Source organism: Nicotiana tabacum, chromosome 21, assembly GCF_000715075.1.
Source record: "Nicotiana tabacum cultivar K326 chromosome 21, ASM71507v2, whole genome shotgun sequence".
Classification (NCBI taxonomy): Eukaryota; Viridiplantae; Streptophyta; class Magnoliopsida; order Solanales; family Solanaceae; genus Nicotiana; species Nicotiana tabacum.
This window is the reverse complement of record NC_134100.1, coordinates 87651471-87670034: the sequence shown is the minus strand read 5'-3', so window position 1 is coordinate 87670034 and position 18564 is coordinate 87651471. Positions and strand designations below refer to the sequence as shown.

At 38.9% G+C, this 18564-nt stretch overlaps 1 pseudogene; it reads left to right on the top strand.

Annotated features, from left to right (window-relative positions):
- Positions 1-570: 570 nt before the first annotated feature.
- On the top strand, positions 571-979 carry LOC142175618 (18S ribosomal RNA; annotated as a pseudogene).
- Positions 980-18564: the final 17585 nt, after the last annotated feature.

Here is an 18564-nt window from a genome sequence, read left to right as displayed (position 1 = left end):
ATGTATCTGTATCCATGAATCATATTTATTTTATTTCTCAAATTTTTGACATTTCTCCTATTTTCCCTCCATTCATGTGCTACATATGAAAAGACGGGCCCCTCAGTTTGCAAAAAGCCGTTAATCCACCCTCCTATCTTTCCATTTCTTTTGCGTTTCTTAAATTCAAACATTTCGTTTTGCTCTTGCATTTAGAACGCAAAGAGAATATGGACGAAGATAACACAACCAATTGTAAAACAAACTTTGCAATGCAAGCAAACTAGATAAGATATCTCTTTGTATATTTGTTCACATTTTTTTTATTACCTTACTTATTTTAAGAAGCCTAAAACTCAATCTTTGGAACTTCTGGGCCATTTTATATTCCAAATTAAATTTATGAATTGTTTAAATTAATACCATTGTGTTACTCTTTCTGGTGCCTATTTTTATTCCATTGTGAGGTGTAATGGCCAGGTTCTAAATAAATTTGGAAGCACACTGTAATTGAGAAGGTTTCCAAGTTAGAAAATGAGGCAGCAAGTTTAACCCGACGTGTATTTGATAGTATTTTTTTTAATTCAAGGTTATGAGTTTTCTTCTATCTGTTTGAACTAAATATGGTTTAAGTTTTTCTTCTTTCTCTAGGTGGCTTTTTAAGTCCGCTATTAAATCTCAGGGCTCAACCCTGGACATGAGGTGAATACTACCAAGCTGGAATATGATAGAGCTAAAGGAAATTTTCGGGAGAGCACTGAAATGCATAGACCGGGAAGAACACCAATGGCGAAAGCACTCTGCTGGGCCGATACTGACACTGAGAGACAAAAGCTAGGGGAGCGAATGGGATTAGATACCCCAGTAATCCTAGCCGTAAATGATAAATACTAGGCGTTGTGCATATCGATCTAGGAAGTACGCTCGCAAGAACGAAACTCAAAGGAATTGAAGGTAGCTCCCATAAGCAGTGGAGAAAAGGTTTATTGAGAGTTAATAATATTTTGTGCAACAGTTGGGAGGGAGGAGGTCATGGGACTTGAACGCAACATAATTGGGCGTGAAGAGGAATATATCACTACAACACGCCTTTTTAGCATTAAACCTCTCCTATTCTTTCTATTAGATGATCATTTCTTCTCTCATTTACCACATGGTTCCGATCTGGTTCGCTGCTCCTCCGATCTTTATTATATGGCCGATATCGATCCATGCTTGACCCTGGCACGCGATTGGTGCCTCTCTTGGTTCTTTCGATGTTCCTGGCCGGATAAATAGACTTTGAAGGGACTTCGAACTGATCATCTTCGACTCTGATTTTAGATTGATACTGATTGTGCACATCGGCCCATGTAGTGGTAGGGTACTCGATCAAGTTCTGCCTCAACTGTCGTGAAGCCATCGAACTTTGTTCGTTCAGTCCTTGGGTGAAATATTGAACAACCCAATCGTCTGTGACTGGTAGTAGATCCATTCGTTCCATTTGGAAACTAGATACGAATTCTCTTAGCATCTCGTTATCTTTTTGTCTTACCTGGAAAAGGTCTGACTTCCTGGTCTCGACCTTTATGGCTCTAACATGTGCTTTTACGAAAGAATCTGCAAGCATAGCAAAAGAATCGATAGAGTTAGGCAGTAAATTATGATACCATATCACTCACCGAATTTTTTCAATAATACAGATTCGATCGCGTCATCTTCTAGATCGTTCCCTTTGATGGCACATGTGTAAGAGGTGACGTGTTCATTGGGGTCAGTCGCTCTATTATATTTAGGAATTTCGGGCATGCGGAACTTCTTGGGGATTGGTTTCGGAGTTCCACTCGGGGGGAAGGGCTTTTGTATGAACTTTTTGGAATCCAAGCCTTTTAATACTGGTGGTGCCCCCAGGATCTGATCAACCCTGGAGTTATACGTTTCCACTTTTTCATCGTTTGCTTCGATCCTCCTTTCTTCTGACTCTAATCATTTTGTCAGTTCCTCGAGTATCTTAGCAATTTCGGGATCAGTCCCCGATTCTTGCTCATTTGATCTTACTACAGTTGGCCCCATTATGTGGGCGACTGTAAGGCCCCGTTAAAAGTTTTCTAATGATTTAATATTTTAAAGTACGCCAATAGTGTTTGGGAATAATATGTTAGAGTATTAAAGGAGACCCATGGGATAGAACCACATTATTTCGAAATGAAACCTATATGTTTAAGGTGTGTTGAAACATACTAAGGAGTTTTGTGAATGAAAAGAATTCGTGTGGAACAAGTAGGATACATTAAGTGGAAAGGATGTCTCAATTCGCATAAGACCCTATTTCAAATGCATGCTTCTATCAAACTATAATGATTTGTGAGGTGATCTACCTATCAAATTAAAGCTCTTTGAGTCTAGTTTCTAACACTTCAAACTGTTCGTCATTTGGACATTTATACAAGAAGTTATGATCAAATACCCAAAGGCTGTCCTGTAGCTCACTACAGAGCTCGCGAGGCCAGGTCTGTAGCACGCTAGACCAGGCTATATCCCTCGCGAGGCCAGGTCTGTAGCCCGGTCCAAAATTCTCGAGTATCCATTCTTTTATCTTTATAACCTGACACAACTCCGATAAATAACCCTTGAAGCTCATTTTGGAGCAAAAATCTGATATTTTTAGAGAGAAGTGAGAGTGTTTTAGAGAGAGGAAGAATCCTAGGCTAATTATTCATCAAATCTTGCTCAAATCTTGGAAGATTAACAAGGAAAACCCACAAGTTCTTCATCTAAGAGGTAAGGTTCCATACCCTAATTTTTAATTTCGAATTTGGGTAGAAGATGGTTGATTAGGGGTATGATTCATGGGTATAAGACTATTATTTATACATGCAATATACCAATAAGGTTTGTGGGAAGTTTGTTGAGCTCAAATAGGTAAAGATTGGGTTGTGGAGTGAAAGAAATCTTGTAGAAGAACCTTGTAGTTAAATTTGCACACCTAGTGTGTGATAAAATACTCAAATGAGCTGAGACCATGAATATCATCCTACTAATGGTTCAATTTTGTTATATCTCAAAATAGATTGAGATTGCTAGAATTTTCGAAACGTTGTAGTAATTTAAGGAAAGCTCAAAGCAAGGTATGTTGGCTAAACTTTCTCTCTTGGAATTGAATTTCATAATATTCCCGTAAGTTTTAAAGTATGAGTTGCGTATTAAAATGTGGTGGCTTTGAATCATATTTCAAATAAAAGCTAGTATGCCAAATTGTGTGAGAAAATCTCAATATTCTCAAGACTCTTAATTGCTCATATGTATACCTAAAGTCTTGATTGAAAATGTCTTATTGTTGATAACCTATAAAGGTGGTTGGAAATGAAATAATTGAATTGGGGATATAGAGTGTGGCCATCGTGCCAATAATTTAAGTTATGACTGTGGCTAGTAGTACAAATAATTTGAGAGAATGTGATAAAGAATATGAAATGAGTCTCGACTCAACTATGTTAAAAGTGATTTGGAAAATAGAATTTGCCTAAGAGCTTTTGTACTCAATTCATGCCCATAAGTGGTTGCTTTAACTAATGCTTTGCTTTATAAATATATCCAGTGTGATTCGAGTTCTATATACTCATGTATTGAAACTGTACATTGTCATTTTTGGGGAAGAATATTACAAGAATAAATGGTGTATCGATTGTTTATGATTTTGATGTGTGTTTCAATTGCTGGTTGGTATGCCTCATTCTCTGGGAAGAAACCGTTTGTGTTTGAAGTTTTCATTTTAAATGGATTTGAAGTATATGATTTCTGAAATATCCTATATGTTGATATTTGATGGTGATCTTTGAAATTGAAAGAGGTAAAAGTGTGGAATATGAAATACGACCATCGTGCCTGTTACACCCCATATTTTCGTACGTAAAAGTACGCCATAAAATAAATTGATAAAAGCTCGGAAATGAGATATTGCATCCCGCATTTTCGTACGTTAAAGTTTCGTCGTAAGTTAATCGACGTAAATTCGGGAATGAGATTATTTTGAGATTATAAGCATTATGCTATTTCAAACAAGTGATGAGTAAATTCGTGAAGTTGAGAGGATAAGCAAGTCGAAGAAAATGAATTTCGTCGAGGTTTGATATTTTTGGATAAAATACGGCCCGAGCTAAAATACCCGGTATTTATGGACTAGTACCATATAAGGTACCCCATGACCATGATAGTAAGTTATATAATGTGTATTAAAAGTGAGTAATATTTTAAGTAAGTTGAGGCAATTCTTAACTATGTAGATAATTGGGGTAATTAATAAATTTTTGGTGGAAAATTAGCTAATTAATTAAAATCATTGGGATAAAGATTAACATGGCAGCTTTTTCCTTAAACACCTTGTGACTTTTACATTTACTAAATAGGTGGCATGAATCCAAAATGAGTTTTGGATAAGAGATAGTTACGGTGGCAGTATTTAAATCAAGGAAATATAAGAGTTATTTCATTTCGTTTGATTCACTTTTTGGAGGATAACATTTCAATCTCTTAAGAAAGAAATCCAACAAAGCTTAAACGTTATTTTCTTATTTCTTAAGAGAAGTTTCAGCCAAGCATAGAAACGTTACTATTCAAAATCACTTTCTAGTCCAAGAAACATTAGCAACGTTAATTCCATTTCCAAATAGCAATGTTGTTGCAAAATCTTTTAAGGAAAGGTTTCGACCAAGTTTTCTTTGCACAAGCAACGTGATTGTTTCAAGCTTTTCATACGACTTGTTTCGTATTTTGTCGCAATTAACGTGTGTTAGAGAAATTGTCAAGAGAATCGGCTCAGGTATATTAAGGATATCCCTTCTTTCTTTTTGGCATGATCAATACGATACAAACAAAACGAGCAAATGCATAATTTTCATAAATGACTCTATTCATAGAAATATTAGGGGTGTATATATTCTTGATTCCCCATGTGAATTATTATTATATCTTCTGTTCATAGAAAATACGTATTTGATAAAATTTATCCGACATGCATATTATTTTTATGACATTCCGAGAAAATCTTATTAACGTATTTCTTAAGGCATATTAGTTTTATGACATTCCGAGAAAATATTATTAACGTATTTCTTATGCATTTCATGCATTTATACATATACATTGACCCATGACCAGATGGCGTTACATACGCATATATATATGTATATTATATGTATATGGAATATGGGAAATGGTTATGGCGTTATATACGCACCACCATCTGATCAGCTGGTATACGTTGATGATTTGCCCATAGTGGTCGAAATGATATGATGGGATGCCCTCAGAGGCTTGATGATGTTATGAACGCATATACCTATGCATGGTATGATAATTATACTCATATGCATGGCATTATAAAAAAATGAAATGATTCACAGAGCTATGTAGACGTACATGTCGAGTCTTTTACTCCATGTTTCTCTCATGTCTATTATGTACTGATTTTTATTCCTTACATACTCGGTACATTATTTGTACTGACGTTCCTTTTGCCTCGGGACGCTGCGTTTCATGCCCGCAGGTCTCGATAGACAAGTCGAGAGCCCTCCAAGTAGGCTATCAGCTCAGTGGAAGATGTTGGTGCGCTCCATTTGCTTCGGAGTTACTTGTTTGGTTAGTATGATTTAGACGTGTATTGTGTGGTATGGCGGGACTCTGTCTCGACCTTTATAAAAATTATGTATTCTTAGAGGCTTATAGACAGATGTCGTGTATATATAAGATTGTACGGCCTTGTCGGCCTATGTTTTGAGTTTATAAATGATCATGTTGGCCTATTAGGCCCATATGTCACGTGTATATGATGATGTAATAAGAAAGATACGTTACATTGGTACTCGGTTGAGTAAGGTATCGGGTGCCCGTCGGTTTGGGTCGTGACAAAAGTGGTATCAGAGCAGTTCTGTCCTAGAACAAGCCGTGTCTAGTAGAGTCTTGTTTATGGGTGTGTTGTACACCACACTTATAAGCAGGAGTCTACAGGGCATTTAGGACTGTCACTCTTTCTTCTTGCTCTAGATCGTGTGGTAGAGCTCAGTTGTAGGAACTCAATTTTCTAAACTCTATCTTATTCCTAATATGACGATGCGTACATCTAGAAAGACGATTGGTAAGAGATTGCATGTGGCTGTAAAAGAGTTGAGTCAGAGGAACTCGATTTTGCATAATGCTTATGATGGATAAATGAAAAGTCTTCAGCAGATCTTGTGTGTACTAAGACGTGTAAGCCTTTTTAATAAGGAGCCTTAAGGCAGGAATATCTATCCACCCCTATGGTGAAAGGCAATGAGAGATTCAAAAGATAGACACAAGTTTCAACAAGTAAAAGAAGAAAGATGAAAAAGGGTACGAGGCACCCAGTTAATGAAAATTATCTGTATTTACAATTAAGGCAGAATAATATAAGCCTTTTGAGTTACCTTCAACAATAACAGAGGTATGTACAATTGGCCACACCCATCTCATTTATGCCATATGGGGGCTAACAGAAGTAGTATAAGAGAAGACATGATATCAGGATCTAACTGGGGTTAGGGTAACCCAAAAATGGTGAATGGATTGTTTGTGTTAGTTGACATTTTCAAAGGATATTACAAATGTGCTAATAAATCTCCTTGTGAGACGCCCAGATGGTGCACTCTAAAATAGTACAACTAGATATGAGTACTACTAAGATAGGCACTGGAAGCCTGGAAGGGATAAATATTATCTTAGTGTGACTTCCGTCCCTAGTAAAGAAAGAATATTAGGCAACCCAAAGAGCCAGTAGATGGAGCAAGGGGAGCTAAAAGCAAAAGAATGTCTTGTTGAAGTTTTTGGAATAAAGTGGTAGACATAAATATAAGGGGGAAATAAGAAGAGAGTTAATGAAGCACTATGAGTAAGCTGTGATACATGGATGACAACGGTAGATCAAAAAGATGACAGTATTATAGAGTCTATAGTCAAGTGAAGGAAATGACGAGAGATGACAGGCCTAGAGACGACAAAAGAGTATAGGCCATAAAGTCATATCCTCATTTCGAAAAATACGTTCGTGATGCTAACGTGATTACCAGAAGAAAAAAGAATTAGACCTCTAAGTAATAGAAATCAATATGGACTGGTGAACTAAACATGAATTCAGGATTGAGTGATATGATAATGGTCGGCATCATGAGAATTTCAGATTGCGTTCCAGCGATAATACAAAGGACAACAGAAGAAGATTCATAAGATATTCAGAGAAAGGTCATTCAAGAAGACGCTTCCCTAAAACAAGCAATGTGAGCAAATTTAAGCTTAAGGGACTGTATGTGCCAGTTACACTAAGTGTCACCCTCGCGGCGAGGAATTTCGTTATCCTTAGTATAAAAGGATTACCGCGAGGCGAGTAAGGATCATAGATGATGTGAAAAGATACCAAAGATGCCAAAGATGAGAAGGTAAAACATCTCTATATAGATCATCGTAGCACTAAATTTTAGTGCTCCCCTAAAGGGGAAAATATGGAGTGATGTGGATTTAAGTCAAAATTAAGTGGTTCTAGTAACTATGGAATGGTAAAAGAAGAATGCGATAAGAATGCGAAAGGGATGAGATTGCACTCATTAAAATCCTACATATATGTTATGATTCCATAACATTATGCAAGCACGACGCCAAGGAGAGGAAGTAAGGGTTCCTACCCGAGATGTTATTGATAGATAAGGAACCAGTGCGAGACGTAAGTTAAGACAAAGGAAATAAACCAAGAAATATTACGCGGAATATTGATATGAGAATGGGCCAACAAGTAGTTAGTAGTTGATTCAGGAAGAGCCTAGTTATGGCTAAACAAGAGGAACACAGACAATCAACAGATTGTGCAAGGCGAACATAGTAAACCCCAACATGGGGGATTCAGTCTCGCAAATATGACATTGTAATACTTGACATATATTCAGATATGAGTTGGGGTAGTTAAAGGTAACGTATGGTATTACGGAAATAAAAGAGAATTCCACCGGGAAGACTTTCAAAACATCAGTTCAGAAGCAGTCCTACAAGCATAAGGGCGTGGAGGTAAATAACTTCGGATAATTATAGGCAAGGAAGGACGTCAAAAGGTCTGTCGAGTGTACGATGTAATAAGCTCGCAGCTTTACAAGAGTCAGAGGGTCCTCCCTAAGTAATATAATGAAAGACTAGCTGAGGAAGTAAGGAAGAAGGCTTCGACCTAAGCTCAGTGACCTAAAGAGAAAGTGATCTTATAACAACAGTTTCACAACAACGCTATTTGCACTCCATAAGAAAGTAGCACCTATCGTGGCTAATGAATAGGAAGAAGAAAAAAAAATCGATCAAAAGGTGATATTCAAGATCATATGGGTTGTATGGAATTCCAATATGTGTGGGCACTAAGATAAGCCAAGTATTCATGCAACAAGTGGCAGAACGACCAGAAAAAGTAATTGCTTACATTTAAAGAAAGCTGAGAAGGAACGAAAGAAATTATTCGATCAATGATCCAGAGTTAGTTATGTTATGAACGCACGAGTTCAGAGTTTTTATACATGCAGCATGTATGCTGACAATCATACAGACATAGACGACTCTGGTATAAGTTAAAGGAAGGAATTGAGCCCAGGGCATAGACGAAGGATTGAGTTGTTAGGAGATTGTATCATGGATATTCCATAACGCCCATGAAAGGCTAAAGTAATAACTAATACCAGGACCCACATATCGAAAGATAGCTTAAGCCTACATAAAGGCTGATCAGAAAGAAGAGGAAACCAAAGAGTTACATAACCAAGTAAATCAGGAATCTGATTATTGGACCCAGAAAATTATAGAAATCGTGATTGAGAACATTGCAGGATCACTCTTAATATCAGAGGTACAAGAGCAAAAGTACAACAACCATGTTCTATAACGGCCCTACTATAAAGCCAGTTGGAAAAGTACCAGCCTCATAAAAAGTCAGTACGAAGCTTCCACTGGATTGTGTATATACCAGAGGTGCAAGTATTATAATAAAGTTTCAAGTTGTAGATATAAATTACACCTATGTGAAAGGAAGGTCATGAAAGAGATGGAAGATACGATGCAAGATTTTAAGGTAGTAAGGTAAAATGCAAGATTTTAAGGTAGTAAGGTAAAGGTGAACAACATACGAAATACTCAAATGCAGAAGGTTGTGAATAGTCCATACTTGGATAAAAGGCTAGAAGTGCGGGGATTCAGTATCCAGGAATGATAGCGGCATCGTCAGTGGCATATCTTCCAGCCTATGATTTCTAGGTATCGAGAGATCTAGCCAAGAGAGTAAAGAAGAGTTAGAGACGATGCGATGTCTCGCTTGATGCTCCAAAATAACACAAAGAAATCTATGATTCAAGCAAGCCGAAGGAAGGTTGCGAGTAGTATAAATAAATATGTGTAGGTCACAAGATACAGAATGGTAAAGCGACAAGGCTTTAGGAAGACATGAGTAAGGATAAGAAAGGGCGAGTGAGAAGGTGATAAGAATGGATAAGTCCTCAGGATTAAGCTCATGAAAATAAGAAAGTTGATGGTTTCTCTAAGTTATTGAAAGCTTAATATAGCCCGAATGAACTCAAAGGAGTCTAAGACTAATAGCATTTAGACGAGATGGAATGCTGCCCTGGTAATAGAATGAGGGTGTAATTATGATGGATAAAGGATGATGTCTGGGCCTTCGATTGAGTAATGACTTGAATAGGATTTCACGAATTGTACGGGATTAAAATACCCATGTAAGGTGAATCACATTAGGATACTATAAAATACGGTTATGGAAGCATGGTATCGCCCCCAGGTGGATCAGTCTAATCATTTCAGATGTTCCCCGATAAGACGTGAGCCCTAGCGGTTGTGTTACATAAGAGCTCAAGTTATTAGTAGTAGATCATAGATCAATATTGAGGTGAATCAACAAGGGATAGATAAAAGTTACAAAGTATGAGATAAAATTAGGCCATCAGTCTTAAGGATAAGCAATGAGAGTAACCTGGAGTTGGTAGCAGACCTCAATAACGATAAATCGAAGTAAGAGTTATGGTATAGTATGACCTACTTAGATGCAGTAAAGTTATACGAATGGATAAGAGGATCTATGAAATAAGGTATAACAATATTCGTAAATTCAATAAAGTATTGAGCGAAGAACTTCAGTATTCCTACAGATTCCCAGAGGGACATTTTATCAAGCCCTGTGTATGTTTACAAAGTGCAACCTAGAGATTGTCTAAAAGCTGGAGGAAAGAGGAGAGAAGAGTCGCATAGGCGCACTTACAAGGTCAGAGTCGTACAAGCTGCATGATAGAAGGTAGCAATAGTTAGGAGATTGGAAGGATTCCGACCATAAGTCGTGGTATGAGAATGAGGCCTAAAGGGGGGAATTCCCTGGCGTTTGGGATTCATTCACAGGACAGTTGCCTAGATGGCAAGAGGAGTACTAAAGTACTCGCAAGAGCTATGAGTTATGAGAATGATAAGTGCATCAGTCAACATTCGAGGACGAATGTTCCAAAGGGGGGAATGATGTTACACCCCATATTTTCGTATGTAAAAGTACACCATAAATAAATTGTTGAAAGCTCGGAAATGAGATATTACATCCCGCATTTTCGTACGTTAAAGTTTCGTTGTAAGTTAATCGACGTAAATTCGGGAATCGGATTATTTTGATATTATAAGCATTATGGTATTTCAAACAAGTGATGAGTAAATTCGTGAAGTTGAGAGGATAAGCAAGTCGAAGAAAATGAATTTTGTCGATGTTTGACATTTTGGGATAAAATACGGCCCGAGCTAAAATACTCGGTATTTATGGACTAGTACCATACAAGGTACCCGATGACCATGATAGTAAGTTATATAATGTATATTAAAAGTGAGTAGTATTTTAAGTAAGTTGAGATAATTCTAAACTATGTGGATAATTAGGGTAATTAATAATTTTTGATGGAAAATTAACTAATTAATTAAAATCTTTGGGATAAAGATTAACGTGGCAGCTTTTTCCTTCAACACCTTGTGACTCTTACATTTACTAAATAGGTGGCATGAATCCAAAATGAGTCTTGGATGAGGGATAGTTACGGTGGCAGTATTTAAATCAAGGAAATATAAGAGTTATTTCCTCTCCTTTGATTCACTTTTTGGAGGATAACATTTCAATCTCTTAAGAAAGAAATCCAACAAAGCTTAAACGTTATTTTCTTATTTCTTAAGAGAAGTTTCAGCCAAGCATAGAAATGTTACTATTCAAAATCACTTTCTAATCCAAGAAATATTAGAAACATTAATTCCATTTCCAAATAGCAACGTTGTTGCAAAAGTTTTTAAGGAAAGGTTTCGGCCAATTTTTCTTTGCATAAGCAACGTGATTGCTTCAAGCTTTTCATACGACTTGTTCCGTATTTTGTCGTAATTAACGTGTGTTAGAGGAATTGTCAAGAGAATAGACTAAGGTATGTTAAGGATATCCCTTCTTTCTTTTTGGCATGATCAATACGATACAAACGAAACGAGCAAATGCACAATTTCCATAAATGACTCTATTCATAGAAATATTAGGGGTGCCTATATTCTGATTCCCCATATGAATTATTATTATATCTTCTGTTCATGGGTCTCAGAAAAATACGTATTTGATAAAATTTATCCGACAGGAATATTATTTTTATGACATTCCAAGAAAATATTATTAACGTATTTCTTATGCATTTCATGCATTTATGCATATACATTGACCCATGACTAGATGGCGTTATATACGCGTATATATGTATATGGAATATGGAAAAAGGTTATGGCGTTCTATATGTACCACCACCTGATCAGCTGGTATACGTTGATGATTTGCCCACAGTGGCCGAAATGACATGATGGGATGCCCTCAGAGGCTTGATGATGTTATGAACGCATATACCTATGCATGGTATGATATTTATACGCATATGCATGACATTATAAAAAAATGAAATGATTCACAGAGCTATGTAGACGTACATGTCGAGTCTTTTACTCCATGTTTCTCTCATGTCTATTATGTATTAATTTTCATTCCTTACATACTAGGTACATTATTTGTACTGACGTCCCTTTTGCCCGGGGATGCTGCGTTTCATGCCCGCAGGTCCCGATAGACAGGCCGAGAGTCCTCCAAGTAGTCTATCAGCTCAGCGGAAGATGTTGCTGCGCTCCATTTGTTTCAGAGTTTCTTGTTTGGTTAGTATGATTTAGATGTGTATTGTTTGGTATGGCGGGACTCTGTTCCGACCTTTATGAAAATTATGTATTCTTAGAGGCTTGTAGACAGATGTCGTGTACGTGAAAGATTGTACGGCCTTGTCGGCCTATGTTTTGAGTTTATAAATGATCATGTTGGCCTATTAGGCCCGTATGTCACGTGTATATGATGATGTAATAAGAAAGATACGTTACATTGGTACTCGGTTGAGTAAGGTACCGGGTGCCCATCGCGGCCCATCGGTTTGGTTCGTGACAGTGCCAGGAATAAAGAATCTTGTGAATGGTCAAATGAGCCAATAAAATATTATCGTTGTGAATAACTGGAAATACTAATGAGAATTTATACAATGTGAAAATGTTGAGGTGAGTACAATTGTATTTATGATACCTCTATGTGCAAATCAAATAAAAAATATTTTGGGAGCATCATTAGCAAAACCGAGGAAGGGTGGGTCATAAGGCCCACACCTGAAACTATATGTGCCGGTGTAGGGGTGGATTATGATTATTCCCCTTATTTGGGATGAAATTCTCATATTATTCCCCTTAATTGGGATGAAACTGAAACCTTTGTGAATTGGAAAAGTCAACCCGCACGGCATATGTGGGAAGGCGGCCTAGCTGATCTGGTGGAGATCGGACTCCATGTTGCGCACATGGTGGTACTACTCTTGGTAACAACTTTCTTTCGCATCACATGTCAAACCACATTGTCCATGGGGAGATGGCCTAGCCGATCGGGCGTGATCGGACTCTGTGCTAACACAGATGGTAAAATATCGGTGCTAATGATCTCCCAACCAAAATTGTATATGAAGTTCGTATTTTGAAAAGTATTATGTTTTAACTGAACATTTGGATATTATTGATTATGACTTGTTGTTTCTATGTGTTGCCTTTTCTTATATGAGCATTCTATTTTGAAAGAGGACTTTTAGCTATGCATACTAGTGCTATTCGACAGTACTAACGCCCCTTTTGCTGGGGGCGCTGCATCTTTAATGGATGTAGGTGATTCTACAGTAGGTGACATTGATCAGTGATAGCAGTACACTCTTTTCAGCTGATTTGGTGAGCCCTACTTTATTTCAGGGTCATGCATCTTTTGTTTCACATGTACTGTGTTTTGAGGTATAGTCGGGGCCTTGTTGTCGGCATTTCCATACTACTCTTCTATTATACTAAGAGGCTTCGTACACAGGTTGTGGGTTGTGATTGATGTTGGGAATTGAACTAGAAATGCTGGTATTTGGAAATTATAGTTTTCATTAATTCTATAAATTCGTAATATTTTGGAAATTATGAATGAAGCCGCTAATGGGAATGAAAAAGGAAGTTGTTAATAAAATCTTTTCAGTATTTGATTAATGGAGTACATCTCCTCTTTATTCATGGATGAGTTGGGTAGAAGAAAATCTAACAGGCTTGCTCGGCCGGGTTTACTCGATTGAGCGTCGGTTGCGCTCCCCGAGTTTGGGGCGTGATAGTGACTTCTCGGGATGGACTGGGCATCCGGCCTGCTCGGTGCCTGGGTTTGGCTCTGCAACCGAGCTATTGCTACCTATTGAACTTGCAATATTTCGAAAATCATACGCAAGCTGATTTCGTTTTCCTCAACGTTTTGGGTATTTCGAGCTGCCGATCGAATTCCACCATAAATGCTATTTTCAAGGTCAGAACGTTGGTTTGCCTCGATGGACACATGTGAATTAACGTCAATTGGAACTTCGACCGGAGCTCCAACGGCATCGACGAGCGGCCTTTCATCCCCTGGCGTCAAGTTATTGTTCTTATCTTGAAGGCTAGCTTCGTTGTTGATAGGTAGGGCCATTAGTTGAGAATTCATTTTTTTTCCGGCCTGAAATCAAAAACACTTCCAAGAGCAAGCGTAAAATAGTGTGTTTCACAGAGATTCGTATCAAATAACCACTATTATCCTTAGCCCCACGGTGGGCGCCAAATAGTTTACCCGAAAAACGGATAAAGTTGAATTTATACGTAGTTCTAAGTATACGTGGTATAACTTGGCACAAATCGAAAAAGTAAGTAGAAATATATCGAATATTGACTGTAAAAAGAATGAAATACAAACCAAATCGAGTAGAGAATGATTTATAAACAAGCAAGATAAGTAAATGTACAAAGCCCACAAAAGGATAATCTCTACTGTATTTTCCTGTGAATATCAATAATCCTTCAGATATGAGAGTGTATAGATGCCTCCATGTTGAATCCTTTTATAGTAATGATAGCCATATTTCTTATAGTGGAGAAAATCCACTTTGGATATAAAACATACATAGTGGGGATCCTATGATAGATTAGTTAATTGGCTTTTGCTTAATTCCCGCTGAGATTCTCTCCCTTAGTGCGGCTATAACGGCTCTTGTCTCTTAGCTCGATCTTGGTCGGACTTGGTATTGGTCGATCTCCAGATTTCGAGCTTGATATTGAATCTCGATATTGACTCGGGCTTAGTATTGACTCAGGCTCAGTAGTGGTCGATCTCTGGCTCTTGAGCTCGACAACACTACTTCATATCATAGCTCGATATTGACTTTGAGCTCCGTATTGATCGATCCTTTAATCTTGAGCTCGATAACCTGGCTTCGGATCTTATCTCGATATTTTGTCGATGACTTTTGGTCCATTATGTTCCAATCTTAACTAATCATACAAAGGTCGAAACTGGTTTTGACCGTATACAGATAGTCCCCTCGTTTCTCGGGAAGGATGTGGCGAGAAACGACATGATTTTCCAACGATATGACTAGATATACTCTGACATTTGCATCGAGCCCGACCATGATGTACGTGATAGATGTCCCGTCGGTTCAGTTACCAAGGCATTTTGGACCATCATTGCTACATCTATAAATAGCTCCTCTCTTCACCATTTTTTACTTTCCAATCTCCAAATCTTCTAAGTTCTTCTTTGCATATTCTGAGTTCTTCATCTGCAAAGTACTGTTCTTGAGCTACCAAAGTACTGTTCTTAATAAAACTCCAATGCCGAGCTACCAAAGTACTGTTCTCGAGCATATATGAGGATAAGGACCGAGGTTGGATGAGTCGGTTCATCCGAGTGAAGACTTGCGACCTTATCACGGCCGAAAAAATGACATTTCCTGAGAAATGGAATATGAAGCTTAAGTACAATCCCACTGTTAGCTCATATTTAATGTTTTGTTCCTTCGTTACTTTCTCATCGATATCCCTTTTCGTGATGTAGGTTGCTTGGATGCCCGGTGCAATCCCTAACCTCAAGGGCTGGATTCGAGACCTGGCCTCGACTTCTACGTATCCTAAGCGCTCATGGCGCGATTTATCAAAGGGCCAATTGCAGGCTAAAACACATTGTAAGCCTCTTTTCCACGTCTTTATTGATTTGTTAAAGCGTCTCTTACTTATTTTCTTTTCATACAAGCCTTGGCAAAGACGTTGTTGTGAGGCCCCTGTCTGATGAGGAGGAGGAGACTTCGATCCCGGTACCGAAACCGGTGAAAGACAAAAAGAGGAAGCAGATCACGACCTCCGAAGATCCAGAGCCTAAGAAAAATATGGCTCGTAAGCTGAAGAAGAACATTATCCTCTTGACCGAAGATTCGGTTCGTCGTCTAAGGGATGAAGATGAAGAGGAGGAAAAAGATGACTCTAGGCTGGTGGCCCGAGTGAAAATGAGCACCGAGGCCCCAAGGACTACTGAATCGGTGAAGGCTGCAGAGATTCTATCTCGTGATGAGGAAGTCTAGGGAAGAGAATTGGTCGAAGTCCCCGAGTCATCGAGGGTCGAGGTTACCTCCCACCATAATGAGCTAATGGTGGGTACGACTGCAGGGGTTGATCTCGAGGCCCCCCGAGATGGAGAGAATTCCCCAAGTGATTCACTTGGGGCAATAGAAATTGGAGGCTCCCCTCGTTTTCTGAGGAGATGATTCGAGAGGCTCAGGCATTGAAGTCCCTTTCCATCGAAGAATGCCACGGAAGAGAAGATCCTTTCTATGATTATTTTATTGGGGTCGAAGATGCTATCGGCCTGAGCGACTTGGAGGTCTCGATGAAGGACTCGGGTGAGGCATCGAGCCTTTTCACCGAAGTGCATCAAGCTCTGAATCGGGTAAGCCTTAACTCCCCTTTCTTGTATTACTCTTGTGCTTATTAATATTTTCTAACTTTTTTTCTTCTTACTGCATAGGCCTCAACGCTTTATGGGGAAGCATTCTCTTGGTCTCGAGTTGAGCTGAGTTGGTATGAGGACGACCTTCTAAGGCTTACAGAGGAGAGAAATGCCCTCAAACTTCTTTTTGGGCAAAGATAAGAGGAGATCAAGGACCTCCGAGCCGAGTTGGACAAGGCTTACCAATATCAGACCGACCTGACCGAGCAAATAATGAAAATTTTAAAAACTCAGGGCTTGCTTCAGGAATGGTGGCTAATATTTCGATCTCACAGCTGCAGCAGAAGATCTAGATGATTGGGTATCTCCATGAGGAGGTCAACATGATATAGGTGGAGCCTTGGGGTGGAAAGAAGGTATGGACCATTTCGCTGAAGAAAAAGAGACTGCTTTATCCCAATTGTCATCGGCCGAAAATCAGCTTAGAGGCATGAAGGAAAAAAGCTCGATTCAGACGAAGAAAATAGAGGAATTCGAGGCCCAGTTGGCTTCCGAACTTGCAAAGGCCAAGTCTGAAGCGGAAAAGGCAAAGGTCGAGGCAAAGGCGATCGTGGCCATCTACCGGGCTGATGCTGAAGCCGCTTAAGTCCAAGTGAGAGAGGCAGCCGAGGCCGCTCGAACTCGAGCATATTGGATTGCTGAACTCGCCAAATGTCAATATCGGAGGGAAACCCGCGAGGAGATCCACGCTCGAGGCTTCGACCTTTCTGATGAATTAACAAAGGCTAGAGAGTAAGAAGTCGATGCTGGAGTGTTGGCCACCTCCGATGATGATGATGATGATGATGGCAGCAAGAGTGGGTCCGAGAATGGGGAGGACCTCGATGGAGAAGAAGCTACCCCTGAGGAAAATTAGGAATCTTGGGCTTTTTCTTTTTTGATTTTTTGTGTGGGACCCTGATCGGTCCTTGTAAATATTCTCATGTATATAAATCTCTTTTTTTCCAACTTGTCTTTATTTCATTTTCTGCCTTGTGAGAATTTTGTTTCATTCATGCCTCATGAAAGTTTTGTTCAAGTTCGGTGCTTTAGGCAATCTGATCGAAGTCGGACTAGGGTAGTCTTTATAATCGAATGAGCATTTTCCCGAACTTGCATTAAGAGTAACCCTTGGGCTTAATAGTCGAGTGAGCATTTGATCTCACTCGAAGTAAAAATAGCCCTTAGGCTTGAGTAAGTGTTTGCTCGAACTCAAAATGAAAACAACCCTTAGGCTTTATGGTTGAGTGAGTGTTTGCTCGAACTCGAATTAGGCTTCGTAGTCAAGTGAGAATGATTTCTCGAACTTGAAGTAAAAGTATCCCTTAGGCTTTAAGGTTGAGTAGGGATTTGCTCAAACTCGAAATAAGGTAGCCTTTGGTCTTTGTAGTCGAGTAAGAATGATTTCTCGAACTCGAAGTAAAAGTAGCCCTTAAGCTTTATGGTCGAGTAAGTATTTGCTCGAACTCGAATTAAGGTAGCCCTTAGGCTTTATAGTCGAGTGAGGGTTTGCTCGAACTCGAAGTAAAAAACAACCCTTAGGCTTTATGGTCGAGTGAGGATTTGCTCGAACTCGAAGTAAAAGTAGCCCTTAGGCTTTAAGGTCGAGTGAGGATTTGCTCAAACTCAAAGTAAGGTAGCCCTTGGGCTTCGTAGCCGAGTGAGAATAATTTCTTGAACTCAAAGTAAAAGTATCCCTTAGGCTTTAAGGTTGAGTAGGGATTTGCTCGAACTCGAAATAAGGTAGCCTTTGGTCTTTGTAGTCGAGTGAGAATGATTTCTCGAACTCGAAGTAAAATTAGCCCTTAGGCTTTAAGGCCGAGTGAGGATTTGCTCGAACTCGAAATAGGGTAGCCCTTGGGCTTGGTAGTCGAGTGAGAATGATCTCTCGAAATCGAAGTAAAAGTAGCCCTTAGGATTTAAGGTCGAGTGAGGATTTGCTCGAACTCGAAGTAATGTAGCCCTTGGGCTTTGTAGTCGAGTGAGAATGATTTCTCGAACTCGAAGTAAAAGTAGCCCTTAGGCTTTAAGATCGGGTGAGGATTTGCTCGAACTCAAAATAAGGTAGCCCTTGGGCTTTGTAGTCGAGTGAGAATTATTTATCGAACTCGAAGTAAATGAGAATGATTTCTCGAACTCGAAGTAAAAGTAGCCATTGGGCTTTGTATATCCATAGAAATCGG